This window comes from Bos indicus, chromosome 22 (genome assembly GCF_029378745.1).
Source record: "Bos indicus isolate NIAB-ARS_2022 breed Sahiwal x Tharparkar chromosome 22, NIAB-ARS_B.indTharparkar_mat_pri_1.0, whole genome shotgun sequence".
NCBI classification, from domain to species: Eukaryota; Metazoa; Chordata; class Mammalia; order Artiodactyla; family Bovidae; genus Bos; species Bos indicus.
The window spans coordinates 54515604-54533190 of record NC_091781.1 but is presented as its reverse complement, the minus strand read 5'-3'; the positions used below and the strand labels follow the sequence as shown (position 1 = coordinate 54533190).

The 17587-nt window shown below is 53.6% G+C and overlaps 1 protein-coding gene across 12 annotated transcripts in view; it reads left to right on the top strand.

The window, feature by feature from the left end:
* ATP2B2 (ATPase plasma membrane Ca2+ transporting 2) overlaps window positions 1-17587 on the top strand; it is a 378716-nt gene that overhangs the window by 172571 nt on the left and 188558 nt on the right. The window contains exon 1 of one of the 12 annotated variants that reach the window (XM_070776838.1): window positions 10400-10466. The exons of the other annotated variants lie outside the window; for them this stretch is intronic. The gene's annotated coding sequence lies outside the window, so the exon portion shown is untranslated. Of the gene's footprint in view, window positions 1-10399; window positions 10467-17587 lie in introns of those variants that run through there. 12 annotated transcript variants of the gene reach the window in all.

Below are 17587 nucleotides of genomic sequence, written 5' to 3'. Positions count from 1 at the left end.
GTGCTGATGGGGGTCCGCTAAGCAGGAAAGCAGTGGTCGACAGCAGCCGCCTTCCCTCTTCCGCTCTGGTGGGGACGCGTGAATTATTTATGCACCACGGTGCAGGTGTGGGAACCTCCCCCTCACGTCTTTGCGTTTGAATGGAGAGCAGAATGAGAAAGCCTCATGGAAGGAAGGCAGGATCCCTGCACATAGAGAACTGAGTCTCGAGTCCCTCGTCAGTGAAACTGGGCGGCAGCAGCGTTTCTTTCTTGTCAAGGTCAAGCAGAGATGATCCAGAGATGAGTGCTTAGCAGAGTAGCTGGAAGATAGTAGGTGCTCAGTTGAATAAATAGATGCCTGGTTGTCTAGTGCGTGTTAGTTAATGGGCAGCTGTCTCTCCAGGGTCACAGTGCCATCCGGCCTTCCAGAGCCAGCCCCTATGGCAGCTCTGTGAGGTTTCTCTGGCTCCTAGCTGGGATTAACCACATCTTCTGTTTTCCCAAATCCCTTTCTTTGGGCTTCTGTTAATGCCTTGCTTGATCCGCCTTGCGTTATATACCTGTGGACCTCAAAGTCCATGCTTGTTCCCCGAGACCCACACCTGTCAGGGACCAGAGGTCACGCTGCTCAGGTACGAGCATCGGACCCAACTTACTTTCCGAAAGAACAGCCCCTGAGCCAGAGCTCAAGTCAGCTTCTCCTCTGACCTCAGAAGGTGTCATCAGCCCCTTTCACAGGTGAGAAGACTGAGACCCAGAGAGAAGTAACTACCAGCCAGGAGTTGGGAGCTCTGGGGTGCAACTCAGAGATCCTGAGCTCACTTCCTACTTACCCCACCCTGCCTGCACCAAGAAAGATGAGAAAGTCCAGACCCAAACAGGGGAAGGGGTAGACAGGCAGATGGGCCACGTGCCTCTGTCCTCAACCCTCAGAGATCACCCAGATCTCTCGCCTCACTGAAGTTCTGTTTCTTGCCCAAGCACTTTGGGACCAACCAGATTGTTTCCAAACACATTACATAATCGTGCACATATTTATTTAATGCCATCTCTTGAATATTAAACAATCGATAATGCGGAACAGAAACATGGGTGTTTAAACCCGGCAGCTTTTGACAGGCGTGGGTGCAGAAGGAGGTTGAGGAGAGCCATCTATGAGCCATCCACGGGAACAGGAGGTGACACCCACCCCTCCTCCTCTTCCCAAGACGGGTTGAAAAGCTTCCAAGGCTCACAAGGTTGGCAAAGATTTAGTGTTTTCACCACTGGGGCTCAACCTCTTTTATTACATAATACCAAGGATGCATGAGCTCTTCACTGGAAAAGACCCTGATGTGGGATAAAGACCTAGGAAAGACTGAGGGCAAGAGGAGAATGGAACGACAGAGGATGAGATGGTTGGATGGCGTCACCGACTCAGTGGACGTGAGTTTGAGCAAATTCTGGGAATTTGAAGGACAGGGAAGCCTGGCATGCTGCAGTCCATGGGGTCGCAGAGTTGGACACAACTTAGTGACCCAACAACAACAAAGGATGCTTGGGGCAGGGCTTGCTCAACTACCTCTTTATCTGTTTATGAGTGTTTATTGAGCATCTTCTATGTGCAGTCTCTGTTATGCTCTGATTCACCTTGGGGTACCCTTGAGAATGAAACACACGAGACCCGCTCCTCATACAGTTGAGCAAATAAATACAAAAGATGGCTTCTGGACATGACTAGCACTGAATAAAACAAAGCAGAGCAGCAGGGTGGGAGTGCTGGGCAGCCCCTAAGGAGGGGACTTCTGGCCAGAGGTCCCTATGGTGGAAGCAGCCAGCCATGCAGAGGTCTGGGTCAAGGCACAGGGGTGGTGAGGGGGGCAGGTTTGGGGAGAGCGTTCTGAGCAGATGAGGGTGGGGGCAAGGGGCAAGTGACCCTGATGGAGCTAAGGAAGAATGAGGAAGACAGTGTGCTGGGGAGGGGTGAGTGAGGCCCCCAAGTAGACTCTGCAGACAAGGGGATACCTCCTCAGCAGGGCCCTTGGGCCAGGCCTAGAGGACCCCCAAGAGAAGTTTAAATTGCAGTCTACATGCAGTGGCTAAGCTGTTGGAGGGCTCTAGCAATCTGATGAGTGTTAGGAAAACACCCCTCTGCAGCTAGGAGAGGACTGGGGAGTGGCAGCATGCTGGGAAGGGCTGGGTCAAAGTTCTAGGTCTGGAGTGCTGGGGGTGGGCAGAGAGAATCCAAGGAGGGGCTGCGGGGGCCCCAAGTGCTAGTGGATCTGTCCAAGGTGATGATGAGTTCCTCCCAGGGCAGCTGTGGAGGGCCTGGCCTGACCTGGCAGAAGTCATGGTAACTCAGATATCGATGATAATAATAGTACCTAGGATTCACCAGGCACTTGCTGTGAGCCAGGCACTGGTCTGAGCCTCTTATCCTCACCACCAGCCTGTTATATATGTATGTTCATTATCTCCATTTCACAGAAGAGGGAGGGGACCAAGGCACAGAGCAGTTAAGTGAAATGCCCAGGGTCACTCAGCGAGTTAATGGCAAAGCTGGGATTTGAACCCCGTCCATCTGACTCCATACATATGGCCCTCCATCCACGGTGGCTGAGTGAAATGATAACAGTAGCAATGCTAACAATGACGAGAGCAGTTGCTTAATACAGTGCTGGCTACATGCCAGGCCCTATTCTAAATGCTTTAACAAGTGCTAACTGGGGACTTCCCTAGTGGTCCAGTGGTTAAGACCTCGCCTTCCAGTTCAGGAGGTGGGAGTTTGATCCCTCACTGGGGGAGCTAAGTCACACATACCTTGAGGTAAAAAAACCAAAGCATAAAACAGAAACAAGGAAGGTTGTAACAAATTCAGTAAAGACTTTTAAAGTGATCCTCATTAAAAAAAAAAAAAAAATTCTCATCATTTAGTCTTCACAACAGCCTATAAGGCAGGCACGACCTTTATCCACATCGTACAGACGGAGACACTGAAGCACAGAGCTTTCCCTAGCCAAGATTTGAACCCAGGAGTTCTAGCTCCAGAGTCCAGGCTTTTAGTGTAAGTTGGGGGGACGTTGACCACCTACAACCTAACCTGGCTCCATCTGCATTTCCAAGTCTGGGGCCAAGCCTTGGCTGGGCCAGAGTCCCAGCCATGTTGGGGAGTGGGGCAGGCACTCCAGGAGCCGTGGGAAATCACAAAGGGCTGGACTGTCCCCCCCCCTCAGAGCCCGCTGGCTCTTCAGTGGCCAAAGCAGAGGGCTTCCCAGAGCCTGACCCACCTGCAGAAGCAGAGACGAGCCAACACAGGCAGGCTCAGCTCCTTGACGTCATCTTGGAGACATCCCACCACACTCTCTGCTGACAAGAGCATCCAGAGAGCAGTGAAACAAGAGGGAGGGGTCATCAAGTCAGATCACATCCATGAGAAATGTCTACCCCAAGTCTGCTCAGAAACAACCCCCCAAACAGTCCCAGTGGAACCTCTTTTAAGCAAAAACTACAGGCATCCTTCTCTATAAATAAATCCAACTGGCAGACTTTCCACACCAGAGCAACGTCTTAGGCCATAGGAACTAACGCTAGTTTACAAAGCAGGTCAGCCCTTCTTCAGAGGTGGATGGCAGTTCCTGTCTGAGGGGCAGTGCTGGCGCCAGGGGACAGTGCGTGCAGAAGTGCCGTGTGATATGTGAAAACGTGTGCACGCGAGGGCTGTAACAGTACTCAAAATGTTTCTATAAGTCTTTTGCCTCTCTTTTGTTGTTAGGTTGTTTGTCTTATTGGATGGGCTTCCCAGGTGTCTCAGTGGTGAAGAATCTACCTGCAATGCAGGAGATGTGGGTTCGATCCCTGGGTCAGGAAGATCCCCTGGAGAAGGAAGTGGCAACCCACTCCAGTATTTTTGCCTGGAACACCCCATGGACAGAGGAGCCTAACAGGCTACAGTCCATGGGGTCGCAAAGAGTTGGACACGACTTAGCAACTAAACACCAGAATTGTCTTATTGGGTTCTTTATAGTATATGTTTTCTATGAATGCCTCCTTTGTTTTCTGAAAAGTGAAAGCATTAGTCTCTCAGTCGAGTCAGACTCTTTGTGACCCCATAGAGTGTAGCCCGCCAGGCTCCTCTGTTCATGGAATTCCCCAGGCCAGAATGCTGGAGTGGATAGCCATTCCTTTCTCTGGGGATCTTCCTGACCCAGAGATTGAATCTGGGTCTCCTGCACTGCAGACAGATTCTTTACTTTCTAAGCCACCTCTTTATAGTATATATTGTCTATGAATATATCCTTTGTTATCCATATGATTGCAAGTATTTTCTCCTAATTTGTGACTTGTCTTCCCCTGGCCAGGCAGTCCGAGAGTCTGGAATGCCAGGGATGGAGCAAAGAGGTTGGGGCCGTGCACTCCACACCCTGAGGCCACTCAGCACAGGTTCTGTCTGGGGAGGCGGGCACGGTGAGGACTGCCAGGCTGCACACTTCTCCCATGGTGGTTTCAGGTCCCAGTCGTGCAGTCTTTAGCAAGGTGTTTAAATTTCTGCCACCTCAGTTTTATGTCTTTAAAATGGGAGTAAGAAGCCCTCCACATTGAGACGGTTGAAAGAATTGGGTGGGAGAGGACATTTCAGGGCGTGGAGTGTCACCAGCTGCCCAGTGGGTCTCTGGTCCCAGTGGCCCCAGTGGGAACAATTGCCCGCTCTCAGCCTTGGGTGCCTGGGGTTGAGGGCACCCTTCCCCAGGGTCAGTGGGAGAACTAAAAAGGGACCCGCCTTCCCTTCACTAGGAAAGAATAAAACTTGTAACATCTTATTACTAGAAGGAACCAAAGAACTCCTCAACAACCCCATGCAGTGACTGGCACCTTTTCAAAATGTCTTGCTGATTACCTCCAGGGACAGGGACCTCACCACCTGTTCTGTGGCCAAGAGCAGAGGTGACCCCCAGTTCGTGCAGCTCGTTCTCAGGCATTTTACACATAAATAAACCCAGTACTCCTCACTCAGGGCATCGTGGCTCTTACTTTACAGTTTTAACCACACGAGTTATGTGGTTTCGTAAGCTTGAGAATGGAAGACCCTGCTCACGTTTCACCTCTCCTGGAACCATCCCCCATGGAAATCAGTCACTCTCCTTCTCATGCTCTGCAGCTCTTCAGATATGCCTCTTCTGTGGTAGAAGGTATCCTGTTGTGTTTTATTTGGTTGTTCAGTTAGAGCTCTCTCGCTAGACTCTAAAGTCTCCAAGAGTGGGGGGCAGTGGAAAGAGCTTGCTTGGGCCTGAGAGTCAAATAGGTCTGACTTTCATGCCTTATTCCCTGCTGGCTGTGTGACCCAGAGGAAGTGATCCAGCCTCTCTGAGTACATGGATCACGTCAGAGTCTTCATCATCCTCGCTCCCTGTGTGTGCATGCATACTTAGTCACTCAGTCGAGTCCAACTCTCTGTGACCCCATGGACTGTAACCCACCAGGCTCCTCTGTCCATGAGATATCCCAGGCAAGAATACTGGAGTGGATTGCCACTTCCTACTTCAGGGGATCTTCTCGACCCAGGGATCGAACTCAGGTCTCCTGAATTGCAGGCAGATTCTTTACCACTGAGCCACCAGGGAATCCCCTCCCTGAGCAGAACCCACATCTGTTTATCTGTGTATCCCTAGTCCCTGACCCACAGTGGGCGCTGAGCCCTTGTGGAATAGAGGAAGTGCTAGGAAGCTGTGAGTGCAGTCAGTCATTGCATTGCAGGGGAGGAGTTTGCTGCTAGAAGTGTGCAGCGCTGAAGCCAAGAGACAAAACAGGAAAATGAGATTCAAGGACCGGACACGGGCAGCGGTCCAGGGCTCCTTAGCGAAGGGGCAGCAGAGGGAAGCACACTCACACCACCACCCAGGAGCCAGCCCGAGGGAACTGCCAACACCTCGGTCCCTGCGCCAGGGAAGTGCTCGTCTAGGACCTGTGCGACTTAACCTGTGTTTTAAAAAGCAAAAGCCTGGGAAGCAAAGGAAGTCGCTGGGTTGACTAAATAATATGTTTGCCACACAGACGTTCTACTGTTTGTCAAATAGGAGCCGTTGCGATCAGCAAAATATCAATTCACATAAAAAGAGAAAAACAGAGTCAAGGGCGAGTTCCTTACACCTGAAATGTTTAAAATAAAGGAGACTGTCAGCACGAGAAGGGGAGAATGACAGGAGCTGGGTAGGCACTCGAGTGGAAGTGCTCCTTCTCCGGAGACACTGGTGAAAGTCTATCTCTCTGCCCATCAGGAAACACACGTGTTTTCTTCCTGCTCTCTGTCAACAGACAGAAGGGAATCGGGCACATTATAATGGGACAGGCAAGGAGTATCGTGGGGACATGAGACAGGATGAGTGGGGGGCTGTGTCATCTTTTTTTCCCTTTAATCGAGAAAGGCTTCCTGGGGGAGGCAAGATCCGGGCTGTTTGGTCCAGGCCCTCCCCACTACCTGGCCTCTCCCCAGCGCTCACACTCACGTGGCCTCTTCATTGGCAGTCTCTGTGGCCAGGGTCTGGCCAGATGCACAGATGGTGGCCACCCTTTCCGCATGATCCCAGGGCCACTCGACACCAGCTTGTCGTACCGGGAGTCCTCAGAACAAAAGGACTTCCAGATAACAGGACTGGAGCCAGCGTGCTGCTGATAGGATTGGAAGCCTCAAGTGAACGGCGGCCCAGGAGGAAGCCGGGGCCACAGAGAAGCGCCCATCACCCCCACTGTTTTTGGCAGAGGCGCTGTTTCGGCAAGCACAGGCACTGCGGAGGCCGGCCATGCTCCCCCGCCCCTCCTCACCCTGGCCTGCTCCTCGCTGGTCCCGAGACCAGAAAGGCAGGTCTCAGCCCTGCTGGCAGCTGGACTGGCCACCGCATAGGGTGTAACCACAGGCTGGAGACTTCTGCAGCAGGGGCCATCCATGCTGAAGCCAAGAGGTCAGGGTAGGGGTTTGTGTCCTTGGCCTGGTATGCAGGGGGGGACCCTTGGGGATTCTCCACCATCTCCAGCCCAGGTGTGGGTGGGGCGTTCACTAGCACTGCAGGGGGGGCCCTTGGGGATTCTCCACCATCTCCAGCCCAGGTGTGGGTGGGGCATTCACTAGCACTGCAGGGGAGACCCTTGGGGATTCTCCACCATCTCCAGCCCAGGTGTGGGTGGGGCGTTCACCAGCACCGCCCACAGTCCTGCGCTGCCTGGGCCCCTCGAGGGTCTGGGTCTCCAGGGCCAGGGGGCGCTGGGATGAAGGCGACTCAGTGTGGAGGAGGGACCTCGAGCCGTGAGTCCTGGGCCCGGAGGGAGCCTGGAGGGTAGGCACACCCTTTGGAAGTCGATGAGGAGCCACGAGGGGTCGGTCTCTGGCCTCACTCAGCTCTCTGGGCACCCTTCCTGCAGAGAACAGCTGACTCGAGCGAGAGCGTGAGAGATAGCCAGGTTCAAATCCAGGTCCCTGTGAGACTGTGCGTGTTTACTAGTGCCTCAGTTTCCCACCCTGTAAAATGGGGATGTGAGAGCAGGACTGATCTCATAAGGCTGTTGTGAAGATCGAGCAAGATGGCAGATGCAGCCCCATAGCTCTGAGCATCTCCGCTGCCTGCCCCTCAACACTCCCCAAGCATGGGGCACACCTTCAGAGCCCACAGGGTCAGCGCTGGAAGGAAAATGAAGAGACCTGTAGGCTACTTGCCCATTTCACAGGCGCAACTGCAGAGGAGATGATCTAGGTCATGGCCCCAGACTCCAAGCCAGACAGGCCGTGGATTGAATCCTGAGTCTGCAGACAAGCTGTAGAGAAGTTCTTGACCCTCTGACCCCCATTTTTCAATATGTGAAGTGGAGATGATTGTAGTGGATATACTTCATGCGGGTATCTGTGAGGATTGAAATCATGCCTCACACATGAAAGGTGTATCCTGTACTTCATACAAAAATTGGGAGCCACCACCAGCACCAGCACCACCATCGCTGTGGTTATTGTTATTGTTGTTGTTGAAAACGATGTTGTTGTGAGGAAAGGGAGACTCAGAGAGGGAAAGGGACTTGCTGGCAGTTGCACAGCAAGTCAGAGGGCAAGACAGGTCCAGCCCTGGCCTCCTAACCCCCAGTCCCCGTTCTTCCTGCTTCCCTCATCATCTCATTGGTCTTTGCTGCCTCTCAGTCCATCCTGCCTAGAGCTTGGTTTCCCCTTGCAAGAGGTCCCCCCGAAGCATCTGAGACCTGTCTCTCGCTGATCTTGTTGCTTCTGGGCACAGATTTGGGGTCACCACACAGGGGAAGCTGACATCCCCCGAGACAAGATGCTGGGCCATCAGTGTGCTGATAAGGCTACCTTCTCCCTGTGCTTTCTACAGTGCCCGTCCAAAAGCCCCAGCTTCCCTGCTGTCCTCAGGGATCCTTGGCCAGGGGGATCCCTGAGGGGATCAGGATGCAGCTTTTGGGGGCTGACTCCTTTGTTCCCCAAGAGGCTCCTTAGGGAGGGGAGGATTGGGACCCCAACTTCCACCAAAGCTTCCCTGCATATTGGGGTCAGATCCAGGGTCATCCTCAGGGGGTTCCTGGTTCCTTAGCCAATCTGGGCCACCTGTGCCAGCTTGCCTCTGTCTCTCTACCTTCCAGCCATCAGAGCTCAGCCTTTCCTGGCAGGAAGGGACAGAGACACAAAAGGAGGCTGAGGAGGGAGAGGATGGAATTTGCTTTAAGGAGAAACAGGAGTTATGTACTTGTTTTAATAATATAAATATTACATGAACAATAATCATTCTTATGCTTCCCACATATTGAACACTTGCTATGCACCAGACGGGCTTCCCAGGTGGCGCTAGTGGTAAAGAACCCACCTGCTGATGCAGGAAATGTAAGAGATGTGGGTTCGATCCCTGGTTCAGGAAGATCCCCTGGAGGAGGGCATGGCAACCCGGTCCAGTATTCTTGCTTGGAGAATCCCCCTGGAGAGAGGAGCCTGGCGGGCTACAGTCCATGGGGTCGCAGAGAGTCAGACATGAGTGAAGTGACTTAGCTGGCACACGTGCACCAGGCACCCTGCTGAGAACTTTATATATAGATATATAATTTCAGTTAACCTGACTACAGCCATATCAGGTAGGAAATATTACGATACCCATTTTATAGATGAGTCCTATGTATATGTTGTGTGGTAGCTATGGATGGCAAGCAGATGAAATAAAGCAGGACAGACTCAGTGGGATCCCAGTGAGTGCGAAGGACTGTGGCACACTGGAGACAACTGACGAAGGCAGCTGTTTTTTTAACTGGGTCACGATACACAGAAGGGCTTCCCAGGGCTCTAGAGGCAAAGAACCCACCTGCCAAGGCAAGAGACGTAAGAGACACGGGTTCAGTCCCCAGGTCGGGAAGATCCCCCGGAGGAGGCCCTGGCAACCCACTCCAGTATTCTTGCCTGGAGAGTCCCATGGACAGAGGAGCCTGGCGGGCTACAGTCCGTGGGGTCACAAAGAATCAGACACAACTGAAGTGGTTGAGCAGGTACACACACACGTACATTAAAGTGGGCAGAGAGCACTTATCTTAATTGTACCATCTGATGATTTTTACACATATTTATACCACCCAAATAAAAATGTATAGAGAATATTTCTAGTACCGCAAACATTGCTTCTCGGGCATACATTTTTTTTTTTTTTTTTTTAATTCTGCAAAGCTTTTAGAGCCAAGAGGCACCTAAGGAAACATGATGACTAAAATATACTGTGATATCCTGGATGGGATCCTGGAAAAGAAACAGGACTGGAGGTGAAAACTAAAGAAATGTGAAACAAGTATGGGCTTTAGTTAATATTAGCATATCAATATTGATTCACTAATTGTGAAAAATGCACCATACTAATGTAAACTGTTAATAATAAGGGAAACTGGAAGTGGGGTAGGTGAGAACTCCCTGTACTATTCTTAGCAATTTTTTGGTAAACCTAAAACTGTTCTAAAACAAAAAGTTTATTTAAAATTAAAAAAAAAAAAAAAAGGTGTTCTGTAGATATTTAAGGAAAATACATCCATGGACTGGGTCTGGCTGTGTTTGAGCTGCCCGTTTGTGACCTCCAGTGGTCTAATGCCCTTACTTTACAGATGAGGAACCTGGGGCCCCCAACAGGGAGGGCGCTCTTCCAGGGCCCCACACGGGGCCAGTGGCAGAGGCTGGTCCGTGCTCCAGCTGTAAGGGAGGGGCTTGGGGCGCGGGTGCAGGGCGGCCGGGGTCTCCCTGGGTCCTGGGTCCTGGCTGGGGGCCTGCCCCGCCGGAAGCTGCCAGGTGCCACTGGCTTCCTCCCGGGCTCTCCAGGGCTGTCAGTTGGAAACCAGTTTTCCCACTGGCCTCGGCCCCAGAGGGAGTGGTCACGAGCAGTTCCTGTTCTGGGAGCAGGGTGTCGTCTTCCCACTCCCGCCTGTCTCCATGCACCTGAGAGGTGTCCCCATGGCCAGCCCGGGGCCTCGGTTGAGTGTTTGTTGGACAGATGGGTGAGTGAAGACATGAAGGAGGGAAGAAACGAACGGCAGGGGTGGGTGGCTATTTGGAGAGGGCAGTAGGGGAGAGGGGGCCAGGAGTGCAGACCCTGCAGCCAGATGGCCTGGGTCAGACACTGGCCCTGCCGCTCCAGCCACAACACCTTGGACAAGTCATTTAACCTGTCTGTGCCTCAAACTTCTCATCAAATGGCGGAGCTGATGGTGGCTCCTGTGCCCTACAGGAGTGCAGAGAGGGTTAAAGGAGTCGACTGACATACCAGGGGAGGGAGGGATGCGATAAATAGAGGCCAGGAGAGAAGGAGAGTGGGGGGAGGGGTGATGAGTTTGTTTTCATATTGAGACGTGGAAACCTAGACGAAGCCACAGGACTGGCCACTGACCCAGAGAAGAGGTTTGGTAGCTTCCCACGGTGATCAGAGCACAGATTCGTGAGCTGGTCTGCCGGGAGTCCAGGCCCAAGGCCCCCCACCCCTTACTATTTTAGCCATGTAGCCTTGGGCAAGAGTAGTAACCTCTGTGTGCGCCCGTATCTTCATCTGTAACACAGGTGCGATTACTGCAGTACTTGTTTCATGAGATTGTCATGAGAATTAAGTAGTTGTCTGGTTATGTGTGTACCCCCTGGGACCTCTAGCATATAATCTTAGTTGCTTGGTCGTGTCTGATTCTTTGCAACCCCATGGGCTGTAGCTCCCCCAGGCTCCTCTGTCCCTGTGATTCTCCAGGCAAGTATACTGGAGTGGGTTGCCATTCCCTTCTCCAGGGGATCTTCCCGACCCAGGTATCGAACCCAGGTCTCCTGCATTGCAGGTGAATTCTTTACCATCTGAGCCACCAGAGGAGCTCCTGGCATATGACCAGTATTTGTTAAATAACTGGGAGAGGTTTTATACCAAAAATCCACTTCCTTCTCTGGAGGGCATTGTCTCACTCGAGAGATGGAGCTCCCGGTGTTGTGAATTCTCTTACCTCCTGAATCCAGGCAGGCAGCTGCCCTTCACAAAGCCAGACATGGTGAGGGCCAAACTGCTGACCGGCTTCCTGTCGCTATGGCCTCCACCCCCTCCGGCCAACCCCCGGGGTGAGCAATGCTTGCCATATTTTCAGAGAAGCCAGAAATCTAGATTCTACACACAAGTCCCCAATTTTTAAACATTGGCACTTGGTTCAACTTTATTTTAAGCTCTAAGCCAAACAAACAAATGTATTTTAAGCTGGCTGCTCTCCTGAGCCGTTGGTTTACAGCTTCCACCCCAGTCTAGCCCTGCCAGCTGGCTTTCTTCTGTTATTCTTGCCCTGTGTTTTAGAGAAAAGGAAACTGAGGCACAGAGAGGCACACCTGGACCTGTGTATCTGACCACTCAGTGGAGGCAGTGAATGAGGCAGTCTCCTCGTTCCCTTCTCCTGGCTACAAGCAATGCAGGACTCCCCAGGGAATCCACCAGGCTTTGCAGCAGGTGAGGGAACACGACTCCAGAGGGAATTTCCCCCCAGCCTGGGCTCTTCCAGGGGCATATTTGAACTCTAATGTCTGCTGACCACATGCCAGCTGGGCCATGCCTTCGGGAGCAGCTGATATGAAGCAGAGTTTCCCAACTTCCAAAGCCATCGCAAAGATTAGGGATGCCAGGATCCCCATCTTTGCATCCAGCACTGGCAGATGGGAGGCCACGATTCCAAGGGGTTCCTGACCCTCAGGCTTTGGGAAAGAGCTAGCAATATACTCTATAGTAAAGAAAGTCGCTCAGTGAGAACTCATGGGGTTGAGGAAAGACCCGAAGCATGTTCTAAAGTCTTGGAAGGGTAATTTTTTTGTTTGCAATTGATCTGCAGGCCTGTCATACTCTGAGCTTGAGTCATATTTTTTTCTTTTCTGTTAAAAAGCTGCTCTTTGGTTTCCACTTTCTTAACCTGTCTGCGCCTCCATTCCCTCGGCTGTAAAATGGGGATAAACGTTGTCCTGACCTCCTGCAGCTTGTGATGAGAATGCAATGAGACAGCACGTGCCGAGGATTAAGCAGTAGAAGCCAGCGAGGCTGTCGCTGTTAGCCGCGGCCTGCCGGCCTCTCTGCCCAGGTGGTGGCCAGAGGCGCTGTTGCTCCCGGCCTTCCTGTACCCCGATTCTCCATGCGTTTGTGATCGTGGCCTTGCCTGGAGAGTTAAATGCACCCACCGGCTGTGGAGCACCTCTTGTGGGTCAGCTTCTACGCCAGACCCTGCCCCCTGTTTTGTCTTCCTTACCCCTCAGAGCAGCCCTGGGAAGCCAACAGCCCCACCATCTTTGCAGATGAAGAACCTGAGGCTCTGGGAGGTCACCTCCACATGGGGACCTGAGCCCGAGCACTCCCCGTTACCTGCCTGAGCCTCCAGCTTCCTCGTCTGTAAAAGGAGGTTCAGGACACCCATCCCGGGGCTGCTGTGAGGATCGGTGAAGGCACGGCTTGGAGGGTGCACTGTCAGCTGCGAATCCCAGGCAGACGGGCAGCAGTGGTGTGAGTCCTGCAGAGGCCCGATCCCATTCAGGATTCAGGGCGTTTGGGGAGCAAGAGCTTCGGAGGAGAGTTATTCCAAGTGTCTTTTCCTTGGGTGGGTTCCAAAACGCGTCTCCTCTCTCCGTCTGACAAGTGTAGAGCTGGCCTCAGCAGAGGCTACGCCTAAAACAAGCAGCTTCCAGTGCAGTGACCTGGGAAGCAGAGGGAGGTGGGCATGATGGCCGCAGGGCGGACAGGGTCATGCAGAAGGTCTCAGGACTACAGCATCAGGTGGATGTGGGATCAAATCCTGGCTCTTCCACTTCCTAGCTGAGCAACCTGCTAGCTAAGCCCTCTGAGCCTCGCGCAGAGGATGGTTATGATGGGGGAGCTGAGCCCGGGTGCTGACAAGCACAGCGCGAGGATCCACTGACATCCCATGAGACAAGTATCAGGTCCAAGGCTGGGGCAGCAGACCTTACAGGGGATGGAGTGGGGAGCAGGACAGAAATCAGCCACAGGGCCAGGGTGGGGAGAAGGGTCGCTCCTGAACCCAGGAAGGGAAGACGGCTCACGCAGGATTTAGCAGGACACACACCCTGGGAAGGCACGTCAGCCAAGTAGGGCTTAGCAGGGCATGCACACTGACCCACGAGTAGCTGCAGGGCAGGCGCTCTTCGTCCCGGTGGCCTGGCTCCCAACCAGGGCACAGACTAGATTTTACAAACTGAATTACGCATCCAGTTTCCTTTCTGCCTCAAACCCGCCCATTTAATTCCCCGAGTCCTGCCATCTCCAACCCCACCACCCGCCTCTGTGAAGCGTGGAAGCACATGGGCTCTGGTGTCAGACAGATGGGGGTTCAGATCTGCCCCGTCTGGCTGAGTAGCCTCGGGCGGGTTACCTCCCTTCTCTGACCCTCCGTTTCCTCTTCTGTAAACGGGCTGGTCCTGCCCCTCCCCCCGGCAGGGTTCACATAGGAGAGGCTGTGTGGGAAAGCACCTCGCATGGTCCTGGCACACAGTCAGCATTACGACAGTGGCAGTGGGCAATGCCGCCTATCCCTCCCCGGCGTAGCACGTGCTACTCTGTTTTTAAGCAGAATAGGAACAGAACCCCAGGGCGTTCGTGATTTGTCTTTACAGCTCAGATGACACAGCCTAAGCACCTAGGCTGGACAGGTCAGCAAAGAGGGAGTGTCACCCCTGTTCCCAGCGTCTCTGTACACAATTCCCACCCTGCTCTGATGTTGATTGGACGTGGTGCGCTTAACAAGGTCCATAAAGTACCTCGAAAATGAGCATCAGAGAGCAAATCCCTGGAGACCAAGAGATAAACCACCCTCGGGGACTAAAACACACACCCACAAGGGCCAACAGCATCCTCTGGCCGTGGCGATGTGAGAGTTCATCAGGGTCTATGAACGTCCTCAGGCTGAGAGTTCATGAGTGTGGGCTTTGTGGTCCCAGCTCCGACGTCTTACTCTTGAGAATGGTCTGGAAACCCTGCAGCGTTGCTCAGCTGACTCTTGATGGGTCCTTCTCCTGCATATCCTGGTCAGGCCGTGTTCCTGAAAGGTGGCGCTGGCTCTGATCCCCGCAGCAGGAAGCCCACAGAGCTTCGGCCGGTGGGGGCTGGACCCAGAGAGGGACCCCCTACCCATTTGGGATGTGTGTGCCCTTGAGGCCTGAAGCTGGCAAGGGTCTCAGGCCAGACCCTGTGTGTGCCTGGCGCACGCGCACTTACCCTACATTCAGTGCAGACCCTGTTCTATGAGCCTTCCCCTCAGAACTGGGAACAGGGTTCGCCCTGTTACTAGCTGGGAAATCCTGCTTTAATGCCCAGCACTGTTGGAGGAGCCCCATGGCCTCAAGGAGACTATCTGCAGCCCCTGGGCCTCGGTGCCAACCCCTGAGCCCCTGGTGATATGTTACTTGGAAAAGTCACCACACAGTTTGGTCCAATGTAATCACAGCATAGCTGGTATCAGGTTCCATCAGTTCAGTTCAGTTCAGTCATTCAGTCGCTCTTTGCAACCCCATGAACTGCAGCACGCCAGGCCTTCCTGTCCATCACCAACTCCAGGAGCTTGCTCAAACTCAATGTCCATTGAGTCGGTGATGCCATCCAACCATCTCATCCTCTGCCGTCCCCTTGTCCTCCTGCCTTCAATCTTTCCCAGCATCAGGGTCTTTTCCATTGAGTCAGCTCTTCACATCAGGTGGCCAAAGGATTGGAGCTTCAGCTTCAGCATCAGTCATAGGCAATAATCATTCTGCAACCATCATTTTTGGGCTTCCCTGGTGGCTCAGACAGGAAAGAATCTGCCTGCAGTGCCGGAGACCAGGGTTTGATCCCTGGGTCGAGAAGATCCCTTGGAGATGGAAATGGCAACCCACTCCAGTATTCTTGCCAGGGGGATTCCATGGGCAGAGGAGCCCGGTGGGCTAGAGTCCGTGGGGTTGCAAGAGAGACACGACTGAGGAACTAACATTTTCCACTTCACTTTCAGTCGCAACGTTAAGGCACAATCCCTGCCCCACTCTTGACCTCTCCAGCCCATCTCTTTCTGTGTGTTACTTTGGGTTTCTCTCCACTCACCTCCCACGGGCATCCGGGGGCTCACCCGACCCCCATCACCTGCACAACTGGGCATCCAAGCTTACAGCCAGCCCCTACCCCCTCTCACTGCCTGCTCCAGCCCTGGCTCCTGCACCCAGCCTCTCCCTCCGGGCCCCCGAGCTAATTACAGGCTTCCCTCGATCATTCTAAGGAAAAGCTAATTAAATCAGGGTCAGCCATCAATTTCCTGGCTAAGGACAGGCAACCCGAGCCCTCTCCTCCCTTCCAGGATTCCACAGCCTCTGATTCTGATCTGACTCCACTCCATGGCAGCAGCTTTAGCTTGAGTCTGAGAACAGGGTTCACCTCTCAGGGCTGATGTGAGGATGAGCAGCAGGACAGGACACCTCCCCCTTTGCTCCTCTACCCTGGGTCAGGGCGCCACGGCAGGAGCAGGTCGGCGGGGGGTGGGCCTGAAGGACTGGGGTGCAGCCAGAGCCGAGGAGGTGAGGTGGGTGGCAGTCTCTCCCGGGTAACATAAAGCGGCCGTTGTGGAGCAGGGGCTGAGCCAACATCTGTTGAATGAAGGAGTGACTACAGAGCGCCTGGCCCCGTGCTGCTTCCAGAGCAAACACAAAATGATAGTCGTTCTCTTGTCCTTCCTGGAAAACCCTCGTTTGTAACTATACACACTCTTGGGGAAAGGTGTATATGCTTTTGTGAATACGCTTGGTGTGAATACACTTATCGTGTGTGTTCCCCCTTTGACATGAGAGGGTGAGAGAGGTCAGGAGTGGGTCGTGGCTGTAGGGATGGAACTGAGGGGTCCTCTCCCATCGCATGAGCTTCTTGTATCTGGGCCTCAGCATTCCCTCTGTAGAGAGGGCCCCCGGACTCGAGTCCCACCTGTGATCCCCAGCCCCATCCTGCTTTGTACCCTGGTTAGCCGTGTCCTCCTAACCTCTCGGGCCCCCGTGTCCGGGACCAGCGTGTGGCCATCATTATTTGTGTACTCAGTGGCCACTTGACTGCAGACAGTGAGGGACACGGTCAGCTAACTAAGGAGACCCCCAAAGGCAGATAACGCATGGGGGCTAAGGACCCACGTCACGTGCCAAGCTCAGCAGAGCGCTGGGGGACACAGGCTCTAGAGTCTGGTTTGAATCCCAGCGAGCTGTGTGATCTCAGGCAAGTTACCTAACCTTTCTGTGCTTCCGTTTCCTCCTCTGTGAAATGGGCATGAGAGAGGGGTTGTCGTAAAGACTTTAGGCGAGTTCACTGACTGCTCATCAAAGCCCAGCTTAGCCCATATGATGGTGCCTGTTTTATAGATGAGGGTCGGGTAGGAGGAACTCCCTGGCCCCGGTTGCCCACAATGAGGTCCCAGCTCCCTGGCTCTGTCCAAAGGGGGAAGGTCTGACAGCGCCTGTCAGGACCAGCGGGGCTGGGACAGCACAGAGGTGCCGAGAGAGGAGCCGGGCCTCCCTCAGAGCCGCAAGCTGCGTCCAGAGGTGGCTATAAATACGAGAGGCGAGGGGCTTTCTAACTAGGCCAGGAATGTGTGCTAATCATTGAGGTCACCCGGGCCGCGGCAGCTCTCTTCTGAAAAAAGGTGTTTCCAGGAGTGAGTTGTCCCCAAGAGTGGAGCTGAGGAGGGGGAGGGCAACAAGTGTGTCCCAGCGAGGGGCTTGCTGGCACCGGGCTCACGTCATCCGGGAGGGCCAACCCCAGGAATGCCTCTCCTGCCCGTTGTGGTCCCTGAAAAACCCTCCTGCAACTCAGATCAGATCGACGGCCTCAAACCCACCCGCCGGCCGAGGCCACAGCTGCGCTTCACCAAGGGCAGGCGCAGGTCGCTTTCTGGGGAGTGGGCACTTATTTTATTGTTTGGGGAGAAACACAAGTGGCAATGCCTAAGGCTGTACTGAGAAGGCTGTGCGCGTGTCAGCTGTGCTGACTCTTTGTGACCCCGTGGACTGTAGCCTGCCAGGCTCCTCTGTCCTGGGCTCCCCAGGCAAGAATAGTGGAGCTGGTTGCCATTCCTTTCTCCAGGCGATCTTCCTGATCCAGGGATCAAAC